The sequence below is a fragment of the Carcharhinus amblyrhynchos genome, chromosome 6, assembly GCF_965287045.1.
Source record: "Carcharhinus amblyrhynchos chromosome 6, sCarAmb.v2.hapA, whole genome shotgun sequence".
NCBI classification, from domain to species: Eukaryota; Metazoa; Chordata; class Chondrichthyes; order Carcharhiniformes; family Carcharhinidae; genus Carcharhinus; species Carcharhinus amblyrhynchos.
The window spans coordinates 15249436-15267862 of record NC_137329.1 but is presented as its reverse complement, the minus strand read 5'-3'; positions in this window follow the sequence as shown (position 1 = coordinate 15267862).

Genomic DNA, 18427 nt, shown 5'->3' with positions numbered 1-18427 from the left:
GGTTTTGCATATCATCAGATTGTCTGTCGAATATATTGATAAGAAATAAGGCCATGTCTATTCAGTTTAACATATTAAAATGCGATAATCGAGAATAAACCAATGACAAAACTGAGTATTGTCGACATCTACGTGGAGGCACAGACGAGCGCAGCGGGCCGAGGGAATCACATGGGAGTGATGCACAGGATTCGAGTGAGCGTTCACACCCCGATAGCATTTCCCAGTGCCAGATTTCCAATGTGGTCTGCTCCATGCCAGGAATATTTTAAATATCATTTAAATGCTACTAGTGGGCCTGGGACTGACTTCTCCGGGTCCAGTGGCCTCTCCCATCCCACCGGAATGCGGGGCTGAGAGATGCTGGCAGCCTGGCCCAATTGGAGAGAAGGGGGTCAATTGGAGCCCCCAGGATGTTGAGTGGTGGTGGTGCGGGGGGTACACTGGCTGTGCCAGCCTGTGCTTCCTGGCATTAGCCAAAGGGGCAAAGTGCCCATGCCCAGGGGCACCTTGGCACTGCCCACCGGGCATGGGGCAATTGCAAGGCAGTGGGACATATGGGACGAGAGGGCCGGGCCTAGGAGACGATTGGTGGGGGTGAGGGGGTCCCGCTGCCACTCCACATTGGGATTGATGGGTGCAGGTGGAAGGCCAACAACTAGATTGGGTTGGGGTGGGGTGGGGGGTGAGGTTCTCCTCTGGGGTGGGGGTCTGCTGGGGGAATGTCTGGCTGTGGGGACACCTGCACTACAGAAGGTTGGGGGGAGTGGGGCGGGGGTATTGGCACTGTGCATGGGGGGGGGTGGGTGCTGGGGGTCTGAGCGGTCTGGGAAAGAGAAGTGTGGGTCGAGGAAGTGCTGGGGGGGGCTATGATCAGGTCTTGGGGAATTCGGGGGGGGGCAGAACTCGGGGGTCCTGGGCTGGCCGAGAAATGGGGGACTGACAGTTCGGTGCCTCTGCACATCCGCACATCCTCCTGGGTAGGAGTAGGCTCCCTGAAATCTAATGATACTCACGCCCGTGGTCTCTGCAGCGCACAGAGTGTGGGAGATTCTAGTGCGAACTCCCACTGAAAAAAAACATTGTGAATTACTCCAGTTTTCCCACAAATCGAAACTTAGAATTTGTTTGGGAGAATTCCACCTGAGCTCAGCTGATAAATGGCATTCATAATACTGGCACCCACAACAAGATGAAAATGTCATGAGAAAAGTTGGAAACAAAATAATTAAGGGCAATATTTAAGCAAATCATAATCATAGAATCAAAGCAAATTATGGTACATTGTATTGATACTTGCCTTATAGCTACGCTGCAATCTTCATTGCTTAGCCTCCTGGGTTGACCATCAGATAAAGAACCCAGTGTTAAGGCAGAGGGACAGATATGTTTGCCCAAGCAGGTAGCCAGCCTGTATGGACACAGAGTGGCATTAATTACAGATTTATACAATTCAACTGTCAGAAATTGTAATCATTTTTTTTCCGCGCCTCGTTTCCCTTCCATTTCTTGGCAGGCCACTTAATGCAATCTCAGAGAGTTTCACATGTGATGTAATAAAGTAATCTCCCAACAATTTGGCTGTATCTGTGGAAGAAATGAGAGGGCATATTGTAAGATTCATCCATTAACATTTTGAAATTATGCATGTAATCAGATTTAATTCAAATACTTGAACAATCCTTTCTCTTAAAGGAATATACTGTAGTCACTCTTATCCTGCAGGATTTACAGTAGCAATTTTCCAGGGAAATGAATGCAAGGTTTGACCATTTCAGTTTTGGACAGTTTTGGTGGCTACAGGGTATGTTTCCTCATATTAGACAAACGGTAAGTTGACTGTAAGAAAGCATAATGCTGCACATTTTTGAAACTGTGAATATAATTCAATGGACAAAAGTGTAAAGTCAGCAATAACATTGCAGTTGCAAGAGAAAGCTACATTACTGGGGCCCAAGTGATCGAGTCAAGCCTTCGAATGAGAATTCCAAATTTGGCTCAAACTAAGGATAAGAGCAAATTACTACGAATTCTGAAATCTGAAATGAGTCTGAGTCCACAAAAGGCCATCTGACTCGAAACGCCAGCTCTTTTCTCTCCTTACAAATGCTGCCAAGCCTGCTGAGATTTTCCCGCATTTTCTCTTTTGGCTTAGGCTCACCTGCTTTTGCTGGGGCACAGGGGTTAGCACTGCTGCCTCACAACGCCAGGGACCTGGGTTCGATTCCCAGCTTGGGTCACCGTCTGTGCGGAATCTGCACATTCTCCCCATTTCCGCGTGAGTTTCCTCCAGGTTCTCCGGTTTCCCCCCACTGTCCGAAAGACATGTTGGGAATCAAATCCAGGTCCCTGGCGCTGTGAGGCAGCATTGCTAGCCCCTGTGCCCCAGCAAAGGCAGGGTGAAAAGTACTGGCCTGTAACTTGCAGCCCCAAATGCCGGGTTATGTTCATAAAGCGCCACACATGCGTGTGGGACCTCATGGAAGATCCAGTGCATGCACATATGTGCTGAAAGAACATCAAATTTAAAAGCAAATTACTGCCCATGCTGGAATCTGAAAGCAAAAGAGAAAACGCTTAAAAATCTCTGCAGGTTTGGCAGCATCTATAAGGAGAGAAAAGAGCTGATGTCACGACCTTTGTGTCATCTGGACTCGAAATGTCAGCTTTTTTTACTCCTTACCAGACCTGCTGAGATTTTCCAGCATTTTCTCTTTGGGTGTCAAATTTAAACCTCCAATCGAGGTTTGGAAAGCTGCCAGTCCCAAAGCTAACCTGCAGTTGTGCTAAAAACTCTGCTGCTTGCGCTGTTGTTAGGTGAGCTTTTGCCCTTATTTATTTGCACTTTTATTTTTTGGTTTAGCTGCAGCACAGAGAAGCAGCAGACATTCTTTGGGTGAGTTTTTTTTTGTACATGTTTTTAAAATTGTTCAACATAAATGTAAAGCACAGAAAGTGAAAGAATGATTTTTAAAACTTTTTTACAACTTGGTCATTTCAATTCCATTAAAAATGTTTGTTCAGATATATCAAAGTGGATTTCAGTGTTTGGAATGAATTTCAGCATTTCAATTTTCAATATATTTTAAACACTTTTTAACTCTGTTTTAAGAGTCTTTCTGATGCAATGTTGATCTTTGTGTAACTTGGCTAATTCAAATGCTTCAGGAAAGTGTATCCCTTAAGATGACATATGCAAGTCTCCTCTAATGTTTATCCCAATTGTAAGAGTCTTCTCTGACACAGTATCCTTCGTCATCCATTTAGCCCATTGAATCTGAACCAACAATGGTCCCATCCAGAGCCTATCCATGTATTTACCTTGCTAATACTCCATTAAGGGACAATTCAGCATGGCCAATCATCCTAACCTGCACATGTTGGCATCGTGGGAGGATACCTGAGCACCCAGAGGAAACCCACGCAGACACTGGGAGAGTGTGCAGACTCTGCACAGACAGTGATCCAAGCCAGAAATTGAACCCGGGTCCCTGGTGGTGTGAGGCAGTAGTGCTAACCACTGTGCCACCGTGCTGAACTAGAGGCATCATGAGGAAATTCTCTTAGACGGCGGGTTGCTGTGACCTGGAACACACAGCCTGAAAGAGTGCTGGAAACAGATTCAATTATAACATTCCACAGAGAACTGCAGCGCTCTAGAGAAAGTGCAGGGCAATGGCGCTAATTTGATTGCTCAGGGTGAATCCATGGCCAGACAGTGGACGAGGCTAACTCATTACACTGGAGGTCATTTGCCCATGCTAGGTAGACTAAAGGATCAGAGTAACCAACGAGGTTAAACTGAGGCTTTACCCAATGCAATTTTTCAAAGTTATCTCAGCTTTTTGGTTAAGATGAAGCCTTAGATCAAGCCCGGGAGCCGGTGCAATGTTTCATCCTGTCAGGTCCGATCTTGTTTGAGCTCAGGATGCAAGTGGTTAGCATGGCTGCCTTACAACTCCAGGGACCTGGGTTTGATTCCCGGTTTGGGTCACTGTCTATGTGGAGTTTGCACATTCTCCCGGGTTTCCTCCAGGCCCTCCCACACTCCAAAGATGTACAGATCCGGTGCATTAGCCAAGCTAAATTGCCCTTTAGTGTCCTGGGATGCGTAGGTTAAAGGGATTAACGGGGCAAATACATGGGTCACGGGGATGTGACCTGGGTGGGATTGTTGGCGATGCAGACTCAATGGGCCGAATGGCATCATTCTGCATTGTAGGGATTCTATGGGGTGCAATCTCTCATTTTATCGGCTTGGATTAAATTTGAATTGGGTTTTTGGGTGGGAATAAGAATACCAAAGAATTGACAAAGGCCAAAGGGGCCACATGGCCTTCGTACACGCTTCCGTGCACCACTGAATGGAAAATGCGTACACTGTGCAGATTGGAAGCATATTCTGTGTGGACGTTCAGGTTTTGACATCTCTGTGTACAGATTTACGGTGGAAGCTGTGGAACCGCTGAAGAATCAGACATGGGAGGTGTCCAATCGTATTTGCTCAACAACATTCTCTGTTATCTGACCCTGTGCAAACATTCAGAAACAGCTGAGTGATAATTAAAACAGCCACCAGGAACATGTTGAAACGGACATCTTTGAGATGCTGCCATTAAATTTACACAGCTGCATCTTCTTGACAGGATTAGCCTGAACCTCCTTCCAAACAGAATTGAATGTGCATTAACATGCAAGATGTTATGCATAATAACAATAATGGCCCAACCTAACAATGATTATCTTATCCAGGTAACTTGGCCATCTGTCAAAATGAACACTGGCATTTTTCCAAAGCTGGACAACATATTGACTAGTTAGCACTATGACCAAGGTTGCCCTAGATGCAACAGAGGTTATCAGCCACAAGTAACCAGCGGAGGTTTATTTTTGTATGTTGCATTTACTTTGTGAACGCAAAATGTATATTGGACCGATTCTGGAAGGGATGGGCAATTAATTGATTCTATCACGTTACTGCCAAGACAGTGAAAATAAAAATCTGCTCCATTCCTGTGAGTCAGAAGCTTTAGCTTGGGTGGCAGACAGAGGTCACGATGAAACTAATGCTGAATACTGGAAATCTGAAATAGAAACAGAAAATGCTGGAACTATGCAACAGGTTAGGTAGCACCTGTGGAGAGAGAAGAACAGAGTTCATTCTTCAGACTGATACCCTTTCATAAAGGGGGGCATAGTGGTTAGCATTGCTGCCCCACAGCACCAGGGACCGGGTTCAATTCCCGGTTTGGGTCACTGTCTGTGCAGAGTGTGCACATTCTCCCTGTGTCTGCGTGGGTTTTCTCCAGGAGCTCCGGTTTCCTCTCACTGTCCAAAGAGGTGTTGGTTAGGTGCATTGGCCATGCTAAATATTCCCTCAGTGTAGCCGAACAGGCCCCAGAGTGTGACGACTAGGGGATTTTCAAAGTAACTTCATTGCAGTGTTAATGTAAGCATACTTGTGACTGATAAACAAACTTTAAATTTAAATTTAAAGGCTCCTCCTTCAGGCACCACGTCCTAAGAGGGCATTAGCAACTATATTTCTGTTGAATTGGTCCACGATTATTTCAGCAAAGTACTGCAGTGATTTATAACCAAATTTGCTAGGTAGATAAAGAAATGAGCAAGCTGTGAAGAGGATACAAAGAACCTGCAAAGGGGTATGGAGAAGTTAACTCAATGGGCTAAAAATTGGCAGGTGGAATATATTGTGGAAAAATGTGAGGCTGTTCACTTTGGCAGGAGAAATGGAAAAGCATAATATTATTTAAATGAAGAGAGACTGCAAAATGCTGCAGTACAGAGGGATCTGGTTGTCTTTGTGCAAGAAATACAAAAGTTAGAATGCAGGGACAGCAAGTAATTAGGAAGGTAAATTGAATTGTTTGATTCGATTTATTATTGTCACGTATTAGTAAACAGCGAAAAATATTGGCTGCTATTCTCCCAAAAATGCTGAATTGGTGGGAGAACTGTTCTAAATCCCGACTGTTCTGTCAGTTCAGTTTCTCAGCTGAAGCTCTGCAATCTGTGCATGAAGAGGTCCCAATCGGGAATCTCATTCAAAACCCAGGGGGGTTTTTGTGCCAGAGTCTGACAGTTCCGGAACTCTGCACATGAGCAGTGGCCCCGATCTGTCAGACTCCCGTTTGCTGGTCAGCTCAAGTGCTGGCCAGCCTGGGACCCCCGCAGTGCTGTCCCTCCACTCCCTCCCACGGCCTGATCATGGTCCCCACAGCAATTCCCAGGCCAGTCCTGACCACACGCCCTCCATCCCATCCCATTCCAGAGCGCCCCAATGTACAACCCGCTGCCCACCATCACCCCCCCCTCACCCTGGCGGGCCCCATTCTGCTGACCCCCTCCTTGGGATCAGACACACCCCCTGGAGGCAGGCCCCCCTTCCCCCCAGCAGATTAGCCCCCCCTCCCTCCCAGCCTGCCCCAATCACTGCCCTCTCCCCATCCTGTCTGCAGAGTGGCAGCAGGTTCCTCTCACCCCTACCCATCACCCCTAGGGCCCCACCCACAATAGACACCACCCCCTTGGCACTGCCCGATGCCCAGTGTGCAGTGTCAAGATGCCCCCTGGGCACAGGCGCTTTGGCCCTTGGACAGTGCCAGGAGACAAGGCTGGCATGCCAGGGTGCCCCTGCCCAAGGGGCACCATCCCTGCTGTCCAGCCCCCCTGAGTGGCCTTGATTGCCCCCCCCCTTCATTCTGGTGGGGTCTTCTGCTAGTTCCCCAAACGTGGGAAGCTAGTCTAAACCCTGACAGAATGAAGTATTCTTGGCGGGTGGGAGATTCAATTGGGACCTAAAATGCCCCGATAATTAACTAATATACATATGTCAAATACACGCAACAAAGATATGAATGACTTACCTGCCTTCCTGCCGATTTCCAGCGTAGTCTGACCGGTGACTGTTTGCCGTCTCTGGGAGACGAGCACACATTCCTGATGCATGTGCAAATCCCTGTTCAAGGCCAGAGACATACATCTCCCATCGCGACCTGACAGAAAAGTTGCGGTCACAACGGGAGAATCTTGGCCATTGTTTCTTGTGCATTCAGAGAAAGCTGATTCCTGGGATGAAGGAGTTGTCTCATCAGGGAAGGTTGGGGCCTATTCCCTTTGGAGTCTAGACGACTGAGAAGTGATCTATTGAAACGTGTGAGATACTGAGCAGGTGACAAGGGTATGCTTGACATGTTGGAGGCTGCTTCCTCTCACAGTAGAATCTAGAACAGAGGGTCCAGGTTAAAAATAAAGGGTCTCCTGTTTAAGGCAGAGCTGAGGAGGAATTTCTTCTGGCTATTAGTCTGGGGATTCTCTCCCACAGGCCAGCTCATTGAATATATTTGGGGCTGTTAGATTTCTGATCAACGAGGGGGTTATCAGGGACAGGCAAGAGAGGGAGGTTAAGGCCACAGTCAGACCAGGCATGGTCTTGCCTAATGGCAGAGCAGGCCCAATGGGATGAGTAGTCAACTCTTGCTCCTATTTCTTAGTGTAGATGACATGTGCAGCCCTAATGACCAATGAACAACAACAAAGCTTTTTATCAATCCCTTTTTCCTGGAATCATTCTTTTCCCTCCGAAGTATGAAATAATTGTTATCAAGAACCCTACTCACTCTTCTCTCCAGGGCTTCTGAAGATACAAAGTATTGTTTTCTTTTGTATCATGGCAGGTTAGCACTGCTGCCACGTAGCGCCAGAGACCCAGGTTCCATTCCAGCCTTGGGTCACTGTCTGTGTGGAGTTTGCACAATCTGCCTATGTCTGCGTGTGTTTCCCCCGGGTGCTCCGGTTTCCTCCCACACTCCAAAGATGTGGAACTCTTTGCCACAGAATTGGAGTTGAGGAGGAACTTCTTCACGCAGAGGGTGGTGAGTCTCTGGAATTTGCTGCCCATTGAAGTGGTGGAGGCTACCTCGCTGAATATATTTAAGTCAAGGTTAGATAGGTTCCTCATAGACAAGGGAATTAAGGGTTATGGGGAGAGATCGGGAAAGTGGAACTGATCCACTTCAGATCAGCCATGATCTTGTTGAATGGAGGGGCAGGCTCGAAGGGCTAGATGGCCTACTCCTGCTCCTATTTCTTATGTTCTTAGAAGGCTGTGAAAGCCAGGTCATTGAGTGTCTTTAAGACAGAGATAGATTCTTGATTGATAAGGGGATCAGGGGTTGTGGATAAAAGGCAGGAGACTGGGAATGGGAAAAAAAAATTGAATGGAGGGGTAGACTCAATGGGCCGAGTGGCCTAATTTTGCTCTTATGGTTATGTGCAGGTTAAGTTGATTGGCCATGCTGAATTGTTCCTTAGTATCAGACGAATTAGCAGGGTAAATAAGAGGGGGAGTTGTTGGTGCAGGCTCGATGGGCCAAATGACCTCCCCCTATGCTGTAGGCTTCTATAATTCTTGTATTTTCTTTCTGCATTTAGCTGAAATAAGCTTGTTTGGACGGTGCTGACAGGGATTTCCATTGTCTGCAGTCCTCCCAGAGTATGGCTGAGATACATTAGTAATGTGGTTCCTTCCTGACAAGCTTCATTTCTCAAAGTTCCATTTGTCATTTACCAAAATGGAAACTGGAGCAGCTATTAAATTTTAAGTACAGCTGCCATAGGCTGGAACTGATTTGAGTTGGCTTTATTGTCTAGACTCCTGCATAAATTCTCCAGAATCTGTACGGTAGAATTTCTCCGGATGCTTCAGTAACTTTTAATGAACTGAATAAGGAAATGGTTTCCTCTTTGCAGCTGTTTATGTGGTGATGACGGCATCAACATGCACTAAGCACACTTCTAGGCCACTCCACCTTGACACCGATGCAACAACGAGAGGTTTGTTGCCTTTTAATTATAATTTGAGGCAAAGAAAACTCACACGCTGATGGATTTCATAGATGAGGCAACGGTTAACTCGATATGCACCCAAGCAAAGGAATATTGGAAATGATCTTTGACTTCTGTTTGAGTTGGGAGTAAAGTCAACAGAGCTGGCAACATCAGTTCCCCCACCTCGCCCACTTGTGGTGTCAGTGAGTTGTGGTTGCCAAGTTTTGGTTGCCAGGTGTGGGCAGGCAGGAAATTCAACAACTCCCGTGCCAAGGGATACTCAAGAGTTGAAGGACTGTCGAGTTCTCAGGAGGTTGTCAAGGGGCTGCGGAAAGTTACAGCGGTTATGGGAGGCAAGAAGGGCATGAAGTGAGGCTGAAAATTTTAAATATGAGTCACTGGGGTAACAGGAGACAATGTATGCCAGGAAGGAAGGGGTAAAGGATAAGCGAGGCATACAAAATAGGAGCAGGAGTTGGTCTTCAAGCCTGCTTCACATTCAATAAGAATAGGGTTGATCTGATTGCGGCCTAGATGGCACTATCTTGCCTGCTACTAATACCTGGGGAGGCACGGTGACACAGTGGTTAGCAGTGTTGCCTCACAGCACCAGGGACCCGGATTCAATTCCAGCCTTGGGTGGCTGTCTGTGTGGAGTTTGCACGTTCTCCCCATGTCTGCGTACGTTTCCTCCAGGAGCTCCGCTTTCCTCCTACAGTCTAAAGTTGTGCAGGTTAGGTGCTAAATAGACCTTTCTAGCGTGTTAAATACGTGGGATTACAGGAATAGGCTCTGAGTGGGATAGTTGTCGGTGCAGGCTTGATGGGCCGAATGGCCTCCTTCTGCACCGTTATCTATGATGATAAACAAGTCTCCCAGTTGCAGGGACAGTCTTTTTTTTTCAAAAAAAAACAGCTTGGAGGCAAAATAAAAATGGAGAAGTAAAAAATGTAGCATTTTTCTAACCTTTATATAATGACATGACTCCAATCTCTCTGAAGCAGGAAGCAGCCTGCTAGCTTCAGTCAATGCATTTTATAAATCATTACATCACTCGCAGGGATGAAGGGTCTGGTTGTCTAAAATCTCTGCGCAATTTGTGCATTTTTCATTGGGGAAGGCATTTTCCGAGTGCAATGTGGGTGTTGTATTCTGCATACATTCCTGCAGCCTACACTACATCTTTTGAACAATAAAATGCTTTCTTTCATTCTTTCCCAGCTTCTGTGAATAGATCTCTGTTGACAACAGGCTCTGCTCTCACCGTTGAAGAATTCCAAAAATTACAGTATATCAATGCATTGATTGCTCAGCATTTTATTCAATCGACTCCTGAAACACTGTGTTTAATAAACTGTGGCTTGGTGGTTTGATGCAACCATTCCCTGGCTTGTATATTAAACATACTTCTTGCGACTGAAAATAAACATTGCTTGTTAAACAGCGTATTTCATCCACCATCTGCCACACAGTCAGGTGGCAGAGCAGTGGCATAAGACATGCCACCCTTTCTATCAAGGAGCCACAAGATTGTTAACACTAATGCTTATTTAACAGTGGAATCCATCTGACTTGCAGACACCAGTGGGACAAAATCTACTTTATTAATCAACCCGTCTGAAACACAGAAACTAAAAGCAGTAGGCCATTCGGTGCTTCAGGAAGTAGTTGATGCCAAAACATTGAATGTATTCAAGAGGTGGCTGGATATAGCACTTGGGGCGAATGGGATCAAAAGTTATGGGGAGAAAGTAGGATTAGGCTATTGAGTTGGACGATCAGCCATGATGAATGGTGGAGCAGGCTCGATGGGCCAAATGTCCTCCTCCTGCTCCTATCTTCTATGTTCCCAAGTTTCAAGTCTGCTCCGCCTTTCATATGAGGGGGATTGAATATAAAAGTAGGGAGGTCTTGCTGAGGCTGTATAGGGCATTGGTGAGGCTGCAGCTGGAGTACTGTGTGCAGTTTTGGTTGCCGCACTTACACAAGGATATTTTGGCCTTGGAGGGAGTGCAGAGGAGGTTTACTAGGCTGATGCCGGAGTTGAGGGGGTTGAGCTATGAGGAGAGGCTGAATAAACTAGGCTTGTACTCGTTAGAGTTTAGAAGAATGAGGGGAGATCTCATTGAGACGTATAAGATGATGAATGGGATGGATAGGATAGAGGTGGAGAGACTCTTCCCACTCAGAAAGGACAGTAGGACTAGGGGGCACAGCCTCAAAATAAAGGGGGGGCGGTTTAGAACGGAGTTGAGGAACTTCTTCACTCAAAGGGTGGTGAATCTCTGGAATTCTCTGCCCGTTGAAGTGGTGGAGGCTGCCTCGCTAAATATTTTTAAGATTCGGGTTGATGGGTTTTTGATAAGAGAGGGGATTAAGGGTTATGGGGAGAGGGCGGGAAAGTGGAACTGAGCCGCGACAGATCAGCCATGATCTTATTGAATGGCGGGGCAGGCTCGAGGGGCCAGATGGCTTACTCCTGCTCCTATTTCTTATGTTCTTATGTTCATATGGTCATAATTGATCATTGAATTCAATATCCTGATATCCGCTTCCCCCTATATCCTTGAATGGGCTGAATGGCCTCCTTCTGCACGTGGGACATGGGTGCCTCACAGCTGATGGGCTCCTGGGCTAGTTGAACTGAATTGAGGAACAGACTTCTTTTTGGAGGTCCTGGCGCCATATTTAAACACCAGTCTTGCACACTCACATCGCTCTCTCCAGCCCACCCCTCTTCACCTGACTGTGCAGGATGTCAGCAACCCATGGGGGAAAGGCTAACTGCCTCAAGAAAAAGTATGTTCCTCAATTCAGTTCAACTAGCCCAGGAGACCATCACCTGTGAGGCGCCCCTGTCCTACAGTGCAGACGGAGGCCATTCAGCCCACCTTCCTGCATGGTTCAATGTCAAAAGCTTGCTTGATAACATCCCTGTGAAAAGCCATGGGGTGTTGTATCATATCCAGGACTAGGGGTCATAATTTAAGGAGAAGGGGTAAACGTTTTAGAACTGAGGTGAGGAGAAATTTCTTCATCCAAAGGGTGGCAAATGTGTGGAATTCTTTCTGAATCTACCCTGTCTAACTCTGTTAGAATTTGATAAGTTTCTATGAGATCCCCTCTTACCCTTCTAAACTCCTGTGAGTATAATCCTAACCAACTTAGTCTCTCATCCTTATTTATGAATCTCCAATGTAACCGTCCACCTGGTAAGATGGTGAGTGGAATTCTCATATTTTGAGTGTGAATGTGGTGGCGGGTGTCTCTGACAGTGCCTGCCCCGCCAACCGGAATGACGGGATCTGGTGCAAATTCAGCGTTTGGAAACTTAATAACTGCACGCGTGTGGGTTCCCTTCTGACTTTCCTGGTGGGCTGGCAGCTGAGTCACCCACCTGCCCTCAGCTGGTGGGTCCAACATTCCTGGCGCCATATTTAAACACCAGTCTTGCACACTCACATCGCTCTCTCCAGCCCACCCCTCTTCACCTGACTGTGCAGGATGTCAGCAACCCAGGGGGAAAGGCTAACTGCCTCAAGAAGAAGTCTGTTCCTCAATTCAATTCAACTAGCCCAGGAGACCATCACCTGTGAGGCGCCCGTGTCCTACAGTGCAGACGGAGGCCATTCAGCCCACCTTCCTGCATGGTTCAATGTCAAAAGCTTGCTTGATAACATTCCTGTCAAAAGCCATGGGACGTTGTATCATGCACCATATAAGTACAAGTTGGTGTTTGATGTTTATGCAGATTGTACTGGTGGCGGTGCAGAAGAGCACATTGCCTAACAGCTGAACACAGTTTATTAGGCACTGCTTTCACTGTCATTTAGGCCATTAATATATCACTACACAATTGTGGGGAACATGGCTTCCTGTTCTTCCTATAACTGAGTGGTCCATCTCCCTTCATCAGAAAAATTACTAACCAAGATTAACTCAGCTCTATCAATTCTGTTCTACTTGGTAAATTATTTGGGATGGTTCTCTGATAAAGATCTTGCCCTTTGTCCTATTGCCTTTTGAGTAGATTGAAGCCTTGTCATGTCTGTCATACAGTTGGTTAAAACCATAGACTCTCTGCAGTGCAGAAGGAGGCCATTTGGCCCCTCGATCCTGCACTGACAACAATCCCACCCAGGCCTATCCCCATAACCTAACATATTTATTTTGCTAACTCCCCCGACTTTAAGGAATCCATGTTTAGCATGGATAATCCACCTAACCTGCACACCTTTGGACTGTGGGAGGAAACTGGAGCACCCGGAGGAAACCCACACAGAGAATGTGCAAACTCAACACAATGACCCAAGGCCAGAATTGAACCCGGGTCCCTAGCACTGTGAGACAGCAGTGCTAACCACTGTGCCACTGTGCCGTTCTTCCCCCTCTGGTTAGTGCTCCCACTTTCAAAACCCTTGGACCTGATTTTAACTCTGACACTGACCAGGTATTGAATGGGTTAAAATCTTACCCATTAACCCAAAGCCTATGGATTCTTCTGAATAGTCTTTGCACGTTAGCAATATCGAGATTATAGGTTTATACTTCCAGATCTAGATGTCTGTCATCCAAGGATTGGGGCGGCATGGTGGCACAGTGGTTAGCACTGCTACCTCACAGCTCTAGGGACCTGGTGTCGATTCCCAACGAGGTCATTGTTTGTGCAAAGTTTGCATGTTCTCCCCGCATCTGTGTGGTTTTCCTCCGGGTGCTCCAGTTTCCTCCCACACTCCAAAAATGTGTGAGTTAGGTGCATTGCCCATGCTAAATTGTCCTTTGATTTCCCAGGATGCGTAGGTTGGAGGAATAAGTGGAGTAAATATGTGGGGTCACGGGGATAGGGTTTAGAGGGGATTGTTATTGGCACAGACTTGATGGACCAAATGGCTTCCTTCTGCACTGTAGGGATTCTATGAAGGAAAGAACCATTGCTTAATTTAAATTGTCGGAAATTAAGCTTGGCAAATTGCTGATTGAGTGGAACAACGGCATAGGTTAAATGTGAAGTGTCCATATGAAGTGGATGATAGCGAGTTGGCAGCCTGCTTTAACCAAGAGAGGTATAAAATCGGCTGCTTATTCCCTAACATCCGTTTTACATTATCACACAAAGTCAAAATTGTGTCATAGGAAATGCCCTTTCAAATGCACAAAAAGCAAAAATGCAAGAAGGAAGTCAATTATCTCAGTTTTGCATGTTTTTCTCTTTCGTTTTCTCTCTCCACCACCCCCTTCCCTTATCCTGAAGGCACTGGATCTTCCTCAGGCAGATATCTGGGGCCTTACCAGGGGCCCATTCTTCAGTCAGTCAGTGGGATATTCAACCGTGATTGTTCATCCCAGCTTGATCGCACATGCATATTTCCAATTTTTACTGTCAAAGTTTCTGGGCAATTAGCCTGACGTCAGGTCGTAGGGAAAATGTTAAATCTACTATAAAGAATGTGATAACCGGGCACTTGGAAAAATAATCAGCAACAAGAACTGGTCAACTAGAATTTATACATGGGAAACCTGGAGTTTTTTTGGGGATGTTACCAGCAGGAGGCATGAGGAAGATCTGGTGGATGTGGTGTTTTTATGATTATCAGAAGGCTTTCGATAAGGTCCCACACAACAGGGTGAGGGTGACGGAATTTTCTTGTCTCACCCACCATGGGAATCTTAGTGGACGGAGTAGTGGGAGGGGGCCATGCAAAGGTCCATTCACCCTTGGGTGGGATTTTCCAGCTTTGGGGCAATTGTGGCTGGAAAATTCTGCCCATAAGCTTTGTAAGCAAAATGAGAGCACGTGGGATTGATGGTGAGACACCAGTATAAAATGAGGATTGGTAAATGGGCAGAAAACAGGGTGTCGGGATAAACAGGTCATTCTCAGTTTGGCAGGCTATGGCTAGTGCAGTAACACAAAGATCATTGCTTGGGCCCCAGTTATTCACAATATTTGTCAATGATTTGGATGTAGGGGCCAAATATAATATTCCCAAGTTTGCTGATGACACAAAACTTGATGGGAATGGGAGTGTGAAGAGGATGAAGGAGGCTTCAAGGGGATTTAGACAGGCTAAGTAAGTGGACAAGAACATGGCAGATAGAATCTGATGTGGAAAAATGTGAATTTATCCAGTCTGGTGGAAAAGCAGAAATGCAGAGTATTTCTTAAATAGTGAGAGGCTGGGAAGCAAAGGGGTCTTGGGGTTCTCATTCATAAGTGACTGAAAGTTTACACGCAAGTGCAATAAATTAATTAGGAAGGCAAATGGTACGTTGGTCTTTATTGCAAGAGGATTTGAGTACAGGAATAAGGAAGTCTTGTGCAATTGTATAGAGCCTTGGAGATCTGCACCTGGTGTGCAGTTTTGATCTCCTTATCAAAGGAAGGATATACTGACCATAGAGGGAGTGCAACAAAGGTCACCAGAATATTCCCTGGGATGGTGGGTTTGTTCTGTGAGGAGAGATTGAGGAAATTGGGCCTGCATTCTCCAAAATTTGAATGCGAGTTGATCTCATTGAAGTGTGCAAAATTCTTACAGGGTTCAATGGGTTAGTCGCAGACCAGCTGTCCTAGAACCAAGGGATAAAATCTCAGAATTAGAGGTAGGCCATTTAAGACTGAGTTGAGAAGAAATTTCTTCAGTCAGAGGATGGTGAACCTCTGGAATTCCCTACCCCAGAGTGTTGTGAATGTTCAGTCTTTGAGTACGTTCAAAGCAGAAATCGATAGATTTCTAGATACCAATGACATTAAGGAATACACGGAGAGTGCGGGAAGATGGCATTGAGGTAGAAGATCAGCCACGATCCAGCTGAATGGTGGAGCAAACTTGAGGGGCGGGATTTTCCGGCCATGTTCACACCCAGGCTGGAAAATCCCGCCCAAGGTTAACAAACCTTTGCACGGTCCGTGTTCCACTCGCTACAATTCCCATGGCGGGCGGGATGGGGGAATTCCACCCAGGAACTGAACAGGTTACTCCTGCTCCTATGTTCCTCTGCTCCTAATCTCAAGGAACAAACCTGGTTGATTTTTCTACTTCCCGTGACAGACTTCAGCTGTTATGATGGCTGACATCAGCAGCGACCAATAGCTTGGGTCCTTCGGCTACGGAGAATCTTGCTTACCACCGAGCACTGTCTTGGTCCATGAGATTAATAAGGAGTTGCTTCTCCTTTCATTAAAGTGCTACAGTTTTCTCCTTTGGGCTTTTTTGTAAAAGCACAGATTTTAGAATCTATTAGAAGTGTGATTATACCCAAAGTTAACTGTGCAACAACTGTTACAGCTCATTCCGAAATATATCATTCTGAATGGTATATAAATCAATGAAGCATTAGACGATAATTGTTAATGCGATCAAATTTGGGACATCAAAATATGATTGCATTCAAGAATGAAAAATGAGTGCAGAGCCTCTGGAATACAGCGCTGCATCTATATCAGGGTTGTTTAGGAGAGCCTCTTACCTCACTTCCTGTCAACTTGGGTGGACTTAATCATACTAAACCCTGACCTTGACATCAGGGGACTACTAATACAGAAATATAAGAGTAAAACAACTGGAGCAAGACAATCAAAGGAAGGTTAAAGATCCCTTTCCACTGTTTCCTCTTTAACTGATGGTTTATTCAGATGCTTTGCACATAAATCCACATTATACTGATATTGCTAATCGGTCTGTGCCTCTTTTTAATGCTTAACGTCAAACTGGATAGAATAATAACGGATAATATATGTTTAATGCATCCAAATGATTTTTGCTTTGTCTCTCCAATTCTGAAAAAGAATCATTTGGACTTTAATTATTTCTCTCTCTACAGATGCTGCCAGAGCTACTGGACTTGTCCAGCATTTTCTGTTTTTATTTCAGATCTCCAGCTTTTATTTGACATTTGTTCTGTGCTTGTTTTTTTTTTAACAAAACTTGCATTTACAACTGGTTAATGCATCCCTTAGAATGATGGAAGAATGTCAGGTGAGTGCATCCGTTAATACCAGTGGTAGTTACTTCATAGAATAGGGCAGAAGGGGGCCATTCGGCCCATTGAGTCTGCACCGACCACAAACTCAACCAGGTCCTATCCCAATAATCCCATGCATTTACCCTAGCTAGTCCCCCTTGACATTGAGAGGCAATTTACCATGGCCAATCCACCTAACCTGCACATCTTTGGACTGTGGGAGGAAACCCACGCAGACACAGGGAGAATGCGCAAACTCCACACAGTCAGTGACCCAAGCTGGGAACCGAACCCAGATCATTGGCGCTGTGAGGCAGCAGTGCTAACCACAGTGCCACCATGCTGCCCCAACAATTTCCACCCAATGATTTCAAAGCCAATTGGTGGGATATTCTGGCCTGCTAGTCACATGCTTCTCGGCAGTGGGAGGCGGCGTGCCAATCACTGGCGGAGGGATCTTCTGGTTCCGCCGCTGAAAATGAGATTCCCATTGATTTCACCCCAAGCCGCTGGGAAACCTGCGGCAATGGCTGGAACATTAAAGAAACAAATTACCTCGGAAATGTTTATTTTATTCATTCATGGGACATGGATGTTGCTGGCTGGCCACTATTTATTTCCCATCCCTAGTTAATTGAGAGTCAACCACATTGCTGCAGCTCTGGAGTCACATGTAGGCCAGACCAGGTAAGGACAGCAGATTTCCTTCCCTAAAGGATATTAGTGAACCAGATGGGTTTTTCCAACAATCGACAATGGTTTCATGGTCATCAGTAGGTGACTGGTGTCACGATGGTTAGCACTGTTGCCTCACAATGCCAGGGATCTGGGTTCAACTCCCGCTTGGGTCACCGTCTGTGTGGAGCTTGCACATTCTCCCCGTATCTGTGTGGGTTTTCTCTGCGTGCTCCGGTTTCTTCCTACAGTACAAAGATGTGCGGATTAGGTGGATTGGCCCTGCTAAATTACCCCTTAGTGTCAGTTCGGTAAATGCATGGGGTTAAGGCCTGGGTGGGATTGTGGTTGATACAGACCCGATGGGCCGAATGGTCTCCTTTTGCAATGTAGGACTCTATGAATTCCAGATTTTTTTATTGATTTCAAATTCTACCATCTGCCATGGTAGGATTCAAACCCATTAGCAGAGATCCTGGATTGATAGTCTAGCAATAATGCCATTAGGCCATCATCTCTCCTTGTCAATAACCAAGGTCCAGTCCAGTGATGAGCTACCTTCTGAAGTCGCTACGGGAGAGATTTCACGTGAGCAGAATAACCATTTTGAAATGTCCTTTAGTACAGAACCCAAGCAGCTAAAAAAAATGAGTCCAGAGCAAAAGCTGCCAAGCGAGCAGAAACTGATAGCCAAGTTCTGCACACATGAGGACAGTCTCAGCCGGGGATCTTGGGTTCATGTCACACTATCTGTAACCCTCACGACTTGTCTGGGCTTGAAAATTCTCACTAACTGTCCTGGCTGGAGCCAATTCACACCTCTTTAACCTGTGCTTAACCCTCTCTCCACTCACATTGTCTGCACCTGTAGAGACTTGATCATCTGTTAAGACTCGCATTCCAACCATGATCTTGTAATTGAGTTTGTGAATGTATA